Here is a 7731-nt window from a genome sequence, read left to right as displayed (position 1 = left end):
CGGGGCGGGCCCCTTCCACTTGGGAAGGGCCGCGCCCCAAGTCCAGTGACGGTGCTCCCTGGAGGCCCCCACTTGCCTGCGCCTCCCCACTGCCGGCCCCCAGGCCCCAGAGGGACGGGCAAGTTCTGGGCGCCCGGGGCTGCCCGCGGGACACGTGGAGAACCGGCACAGGAGCCCGCGGGCGGCTGTGGGCCGGGCAGCTGGAACCCGCGGGCGGGGCCCCCGGGAGACGCAGATAGGGTGTCTGTCTGCTCGCGTGCGGAATGTGCATTTGTCACCGCTGCCCTCGCGTTCTCTCGAGGCAGTGGCAGCTGGTCCCAGGACCCCAGACCGCGCCGCCCTTCGTTTGCTGGTAAACACACTCCTGTGAACTTCAGTGTGGCTCCCCGCACACGCCCATGGCGGTGGGTGACCCTCCGCCGGTCTTCTCGAGGACCCAGGGAGCTGTTCAGGTGAGAGGTAGTCCCCAGGTGGAGCAAAGTTGGGCTGGGTGATATTGCCATGTAGTGCCCATCTCAGAGGGACCGTAGTCACCCACCATCCCACCCCGCCCCCCAACCTTGGTTATATGCAGGGGCGAACATTTTGGAGACACAAATCCTTCACTGAATGTACTGTTTTAAAATCCGTTTAAGTACGTTCATTTAACTAATTGAGGCTTTATAGAAGAAAACAACTACCCAATTCATTCAGCATTCACTGAGTGCCTGCTAGGTGCCTAGGAATCTGGGCTGTACAGTAGGCTGCAAAGCTCCCTTAGGAGTTTAGAGAAATGTAAAACATTACAGGAATTAAGTTAAAACCTACTGGTAAAATGCACTGTGCTCAAACAAAGTGTGGGCCCAAAACGCTTACTCAGTGTTTCCCCAGTTGTATTAAATGTTTTTGACACTTGGAATTCCGCGAAACTGCTTGAATGGACAATGTGTCACCGATTTTTTTTTTTTAAATAAAAAGCCTATGTTCCATAAACGTGAAATACAGTATGACTAAAAGTGACCCCAAAAAGTGACATGAAAGAGACCCGTGGCTAGTGCGGGTGGGGGAAAGGAATATGGCAGAAAGACACGTCCCCTCCATCAGCAAGAGGGGCATCGAGCCCGTGGCGAACTGTGGGCCGTGGTTTTCCGTTCTGTACTATGGGTACAATAGGACCGACCTTCAAGTTTTGTTGTAAGAAGTAGAGATAATATGTGAAAAGCGTCTCCCCTAGTACCTGAAATGTGATACCTAATAAATTGTAATGAATAAATGGTAGTAACCGTTATTAAAACGCTTCACCGTGAAACAGAAAAATATATTTTTATGCACTTCTTATAGTGTATCTGTATTTTATATATTTTCTGTTCTTTTTGCATAAATCCTGCCTAAGTTGATGTCTTGACTACCTTAAAGAAATTTTAATGAGTATAATAAGATGGCCAAATAACAATTAACTTTGTGCTTGTAGAAAAATTACCATCTTAAGGCAAATATGTAAATCACTGTTGTAAAATTTTAAGTAGATTGAATTTATTACTTATGTTCAGGCAGTAAATGAACAGGGCTAAACTGACTTAATCTATTGCTTCCCAAAGAAATCATAAAGCCAGTTTATATACATAAAACTATAACTGGTGATTGTTTCTGTTAAAGTGTAATGGAAAATACAATGTTGGACATCCTTTATTTAATAGCTCAGAGCAACCCCAAATAGGAGGAGATCATTTAAATTTTTTTATTGGTCTACAGATTCATGACGAATTCCTGAGCTCCTCTGGCACTACAATATTCCTTTCCTTAAAAAAAAAAAACCCAAAACAAACAAAAAACACCCGATAAATTTACTCCTACAAATAGGAAGCCTTCAGAAATCCACTTGCTGTTTTTCATCTGCTCATAATAACCTGTATTTCCTTCTTTGTGTTTAAACTCATGGTTCTTCCACTATCCTTTTTCTTACCCACAGTTAACGGACAGGCTGAGTTTTCACAGGGAAAATTCCTTTCGTTTTCGGAACATGAAGCACATCGTTGGTCCACAGCCAGCTCAGGAAGCTCAGGCTTCCAGCTGAGCCGAGAAGCATTTGAGGTGGCGCAGGAGATGAGGAGCATCTTCTAACTGCACCGTTGGTGAATCGGGGTGTTTTTAAGATTTACCTATTGTTCATAGAGATGTATTTCTCTCCCATTCAATATGCTATTCAACTTTCACAATAAACCCAGGGGTTATTTTACATATGGGGAAACTGTGGCTGACATTTTTAGGACCATTTTCTCTAAAGTAACGTCTTCTGGTTCTGATCTACTTGAGATTTTCATTCTCTAGCATTGCAAAAACACAGTAACTTATTCTCTTGCTTGGGAAGTTAGTACCTCAGGGAGAAAAATCACCTGTGTCTGGGTTCTTTATATTTAACCAGTGAAACAAATTTGTATGTAGTAGGTCAGTGTAAAAAATGAATGTCAGATTGTTGCTTTTTTGGAACCCATTATACAATGCTAAGTTTATTTTGTTTGTTTTTGTTTTTTAACGAATTTACTTTGTCTTAGAAATGTTAATAAGGCTATAGACCACCATTAAGAAGAAACAGTTTTGGGTATTTGGATATGTGAACAGGCCCAAATCCTAGGCCAGCAGGAGCTCCCTCCCGTCTTTCCTTCAATATTTTCAGATGGAGAGGGGAAAAAATGTTTTTGAGCATCAGATATAAGGAGGATGTCATTTTCCGCCTCAGCTACAGGAAAGATGACACTGAGATGCCGCTGGCTGCCCTCAGGCTTGGTGCAGTTCATAGTCTGTGCCCGGTGGCCTCGTCCCTGGGCTCAGGTTAGGGAAACAGAGGTCGCCCTCTGGTGGGGTCACGGGGCACAACCTGACCTCAGATTGGCAGCAGAGCTGTGCCAGACAGAGCAGTAGAAAACATGTAAGAGTGTGAGAGAAATTTTCCTTTCCTAAACTCTTCCTCAGCCCACAAGCCAGTGTTAAAAGGATCGAACTGAAAACTGGGAGACCTAGGTTTTAGTTCTGCCCTTTTCTGTCACTTTAGTGACATTATTTGAGCTTTCTGGGCCTCAATAACCTCATGAGCAGTATGGATAAAAGGTCATCTGATAGTTGCCCTCAACGTTCTGAGTTTGCGTCACAAACTTACGTACATCCACAAAGCCTCAGCACTTCACAGTTTAAAGATTTTTCCATCCATTAGCTCATCGGATTTTTCCAAACTCTGAATGAAGAAGTGAAGGTGTGAAGGTATTAAAAGTGAGTATTTCAGTGCTATATTTAATTGTGAGGTCATAATTACATCTCGTCACTAACATGTTAAGGCCTATGTTTGAAGTCCTCTGCAGGAATTAACTCATTTATCCTCATAGCAAGCTTTTTTATTTCCTTTATCTTTTTTCCCTTTTAACCTTTTATTTCGATATAATTTCAGACTCACTGAAAAACTGCATAAATAACACATCTGTCCAGATTCCCCAAATATCAACACTTCCTGTGTTTGCTTCATCCTCCCAAGCCCTTACTGCTCTCTATGTTTTTCTCTGAATTGTTGCATACACCATGCCCCTCTACCCCCAATACTCATTTCACTTCCCAAGAACGGGGACTTTCTCCTATGTGACTGCAGTACCGTGATCATGATTGGGATAATAGCATCGACACAAGACCATGATTGTATCTCAAAACTATTACCTCAGAGTTATTAAAATTTCACCAATTGTTCCACTGTTGTTCTCTATAGCAAAAAAATTAAAAAATAAAAGCCATTCTGTCCAGGATCCAATCCAGGCAGGATCATCTGATATATTTTGCTGTCATGTCTCTCATGTGAAGCAGTTCCTCAGTTACATGGCCTTAACATATTTGCAGAATTTAGATGATTTATTTTGTTAAATGTCCATCAATTTGGGCTTTTCTGTTTCCTCACGACTGGAGTTCGATTACACTCAAGTTATGCTTTTTGCTTTTTTCTTTTTCTTCCTTCTTGGCCAGGAATACCACAGAGTGCTGTGTTGCTCTTACTGTATTATTTCAAAGGCCTCATTATGTTTATTTGTTGCAGTGCTGCGTGAGGTTAACTTTGATTACTGAAGGTGGCACCTGCCGGTGTTCCTCACTGTTCGTCTCTTTCCACAATCCATTTCTTTCTAATTAAAAGGTAATTTATGTGGACGTTCTTTGAGGCTGTCTCTCCTCGAATGTTCACCTACTAGTTTAGCCTCCATTCATGGTTTTACCTACAATGATGGTATTTTCTGTCTTTGTTATTCCTTTACACTTAGTGGCTGGCATCTTGCCGTAAGAAAGACTTTTCTTCTCCCCATTTATTGATTTCATAACAAGCTTTTTTTTAAGTTTTAGCTTCTCAATATACATTGTAGTTGATTTTTGTGTCCCTTTACCCATTCCTCTTCCCCCTTCCTGTCCCCTCCCCCTCACTACATCATATCTGTTCACTTGTCTTAACAAGTTCAAGGAATCATAACAAGCTTTTGATACAAGTGCTTTTGTTACCCTCCTCTGCAGAGGAGGAAACTGAAGGGTGGCAGAGAAAGGGAGTGCCCTGTGTCACACGTGTGGTAATCGCAGGTAACCTGGGCAGGACAAGAACTCTGAAACTGCTTCCTCATCTGTAAATGGAGAGTAAGACGCCCACAGCCCAGGGTTGTTGGGAGGACCAGATGAGATGAGGACTTCAAACTGCCTACCCCAGTTGAACATATGTTAATTATTCAATAAACAGTAGCTGTTATTAAAAGGATGGGAGTAAGCCGAGTTTGTGGGTAAGGAAATCTGGTTAGAGAGGGAGGGCGATATACATAAGACACTTGCTACTTAGGAATGTTCTGATGCTAATTGCTGACTGCCAGTTATTTGCCAAGTTCAGTTCCAGGATCCACGGATATAGAAGTTAATGATAGAACATGTGCTTGCTCTAACTCTCACTACTGTATATTTTTATTAGGTGAGAAACTGAGCTGAAAATGCCCTCCTAACCAGTCACATAGGAGGTCCCATTTCTAGCGAGCCCACCTGCAGCTCTCCTAGGCCAACAGCTTCCCCTCCAATCAGGGCACACCTGACGCCTTCCCACATCCAGCATTCCTGCTCCTGTGCCGGCCTTTGAGATTCTGCCAAATGCAAGTGATGGTGGCCGACTTTCTTACTATAGCAAACTCTGAGTTATAGTGTTTGTTTGTTCTTATTTGGATGGTCTTTGTTTATTTCCACACAGCGAGAAGGGAGACCTATCAGAAAGCCACCAGAAGCACACCTGATCCTATTTCAAATCCTTGGGAGGATTTGGAGAGGGATTGAAGACTAGTCAAGAAATTTCCATTTTAAAAATAGTCCTAAGGGAATAAACAGCCCATATGTGATGTTTCTTTGATTACCTTTTCAAAGACCTCTCCCTAACATGCTAGCAATATAATTAATTGAAACCCACCTCCACTGCTGGGTAATTTTTCCCTTGATTAGCCCATCTCTCACAAAATGCTAATCACTCTGAGGTGAAGCAGCCTGTCCTGACACACAATTACAGCAGAGATGAAAACACCATTCCATTTCAGAAGTCTAAATTCTACAGCAGTTTGAATTTTTTTTAGTCAATGATAGAAATGGTACAAAATAGCTTTAGTTATACAAACAAATGGATAATAATGGCACCAATTTAGGAGACATCAGAGGCATAAATACAAAGTGGAAACTTTGGACCAATTTTTTTTGAAAACCCTGCACAGTTTTTCAAAAGAAGTACTAAGTTGTCTTATATTTCTCTTTTTCAGTTCAAGTTATTCTCCCAGCATATTTCTAGGACTTGTCTAACACAGATTAAAATCAATACATGCCTCCCAAGAGTATTCTTATATGATTGGGACTGATCATAAGTTATAAATTAAATAGCACAATTTAGATAGCCATGCATTTCTTAGTTCAAAACTCAACAAAAGTAAAAAAACAAAAACAAAAAGCAAGAAAACCACCACCAAAGTAAACTATATTACATGCAAGTAATAATTTTTAAGTGACTGGTCTAAGGGGAGCCAATTATCCTGTGACATGTAAAAATATTAGAGGGTCAGAATCTCTTCTGCCCTTTTAGTTCAGCTGTTACTTATGGTGGCAGTATTGATGAGACACAATGAATAATTTGCTCTGAAAAGGTTAGCACTTTTAAAAATCTACCTTTTCTTCTTTCTAGTTTACATGGGTTGTGGAGGATGCTCTTATCTATTGAGTCATTGAGAAATGATAACAGGAAAAATATGTACATGTTCATGATTTCCCTTTTCTGAGAATAGTGATATCCACCGAAGAACACTCTCAACACAGGGGCTGTCCACATGCAGATAGGTCTCTTTCCACCAGCATCTCCCTGAATGAGAGGGCAACGGCCCTCAAAGTGTGGGCCAGGGGCTCAGGGGGCTTCAAGACCCTCTCGAAAGGGGTCCTGAAGTAACCAGCATTGTTTTCGTGATAGTACTAGACGCTGTTGGCCTTTTCCACCCCCATTCTCTCTGAGTGTGCCGTGGAGCTTCTCGAGGCTGTGTGGCCTGTGCTACTGCAGCAGATGGACTGAAGATCCCCTGTGAGAGTCCACATCTCTGCTAAACCAACATTAAAGTGGTTTGCAAAAATGTGAAACAATGTGATCCTTCTCACTAGATTTTTTTTNAATGTATAATGTATGTTAATATGTAAGAGCTTATTGTTATTTTTAAATTAATTATTTTTAAAATTTCCCATTTTTATTTCAAATTTAGTAAATATTAGTAGATGTAGCCCACATAAATCAGTACTTTTAGGGAACCTCAGTACTTTTTAAAAGTGAAAAGGAGTCCTGAGATTAAAAAGTTGGAGAACTCACAAACTCCCTGATGATTGCTGGAAACCCTCCCCACTGTCCCTCAGGGCTTCATGAAGTGGCTCTCCTGTCACTTTTCCTGCTCATCCCGCCCCTTCCACCTGCTGCTGGGCTCAGGCGCCTCCAGCCTGGGCCGCCACGTGCTCCCTCTCTGCCTGGTGTCTGCCCTCTGCCTCCTGCAGCTCATTTCTTCTAATCCTTCACATCTCAGCCTAAATCTCATTTTCTCAGAGAAAACTTACTGACAACCCAGACCTTGTTAAGTCCTTTCTACGTATCCCCTCATGGCATATAGTGCTTTTTGCCATCGTTGCATTTAGCAAAACTGCAATTACATTCAGCAAGTGTTTATCGAATGTCTTCTCTATGCCAAGACCTGTTCCAGGCCCTGGGAAGCATCCGTGAAAAGTACAATTAAAAAATCCCAGGCCTCATGGGGCTGACATTGTGGTGCAGGGTGGGGAGGAGACAGTAAGCACACAAATGCATAAATTACACAGTATGTCAATGATAATAAGAGCTACTCAGAAAAATAAGCCAGGGGAGGATGAGGGGGAGTGCTGCAAGTGGCGGTGTTGCTATTTTTAAAAGGCTGATCAGGGAAATCCTTGCTGAGAGGGTGAATAAGCAAAACCCAATGGGAGCAGGTCTCAGGATACCAGGAGGAGCGGGAGTTACTAAAAATTATAAGGAAGTATATGCTTTTAAAGTGTCATGAGGTAAGTTCTTCGGAGTTCCTCTCCCCTGCTCGGATGAGCCACTTAAAACAGGGATGTCACCGCTGTGTCCCGCACTCTGTGAGTGTCCGTCAGGTGAATGCCGGATGCGCAGCGCTGGCTCTGACTCTTCACCTGTCCTTCACCCCTCGTCCAGGCACA

General features: G+C 42.6%; 1 long non-coding RNA gene across 1 annotated transcript; it reads left to right on the top strand.

Annotated features, from left to right (window-relative positions):
- Positions 1-346: 346 nt before the first annotated feature.
- On the top strand, positions 347-3792 carry LOC103594140. The gene is made up of 2 exons (XR_550821.1): positions 347-452; positions 1949-3792. It is a non-coding gene; the product is annotated as an uncharacterized LOC103594140 (long non-coding RNA).
- The last annotated feature ends 3939 nt before the right edge of the window (positions 3793-7731 follow it).

The sequence above is a fragment of the Galeopterus variegatus genome, unplaced genomic scaffold (genome assembly GCF_000696425.1).
Source record: "Galeopterus variegatus unplaced genomic scaffold, G_variegatus-3.0.2 Scaffold1494, whole genome shotgun sequence".
NCBI classification, from domain to species: Eukaryota; Metazoa; Chordata; class Mammalia; order Dermoptera; family Cynocephalidae; genus Galeopterus; species Galeopterus variegatus.
The sequence above is the reverse complement of the archived record's forward strand: the minus strand, read 5'-3'. Positions and strand labels throughout refer to the sequence as shown.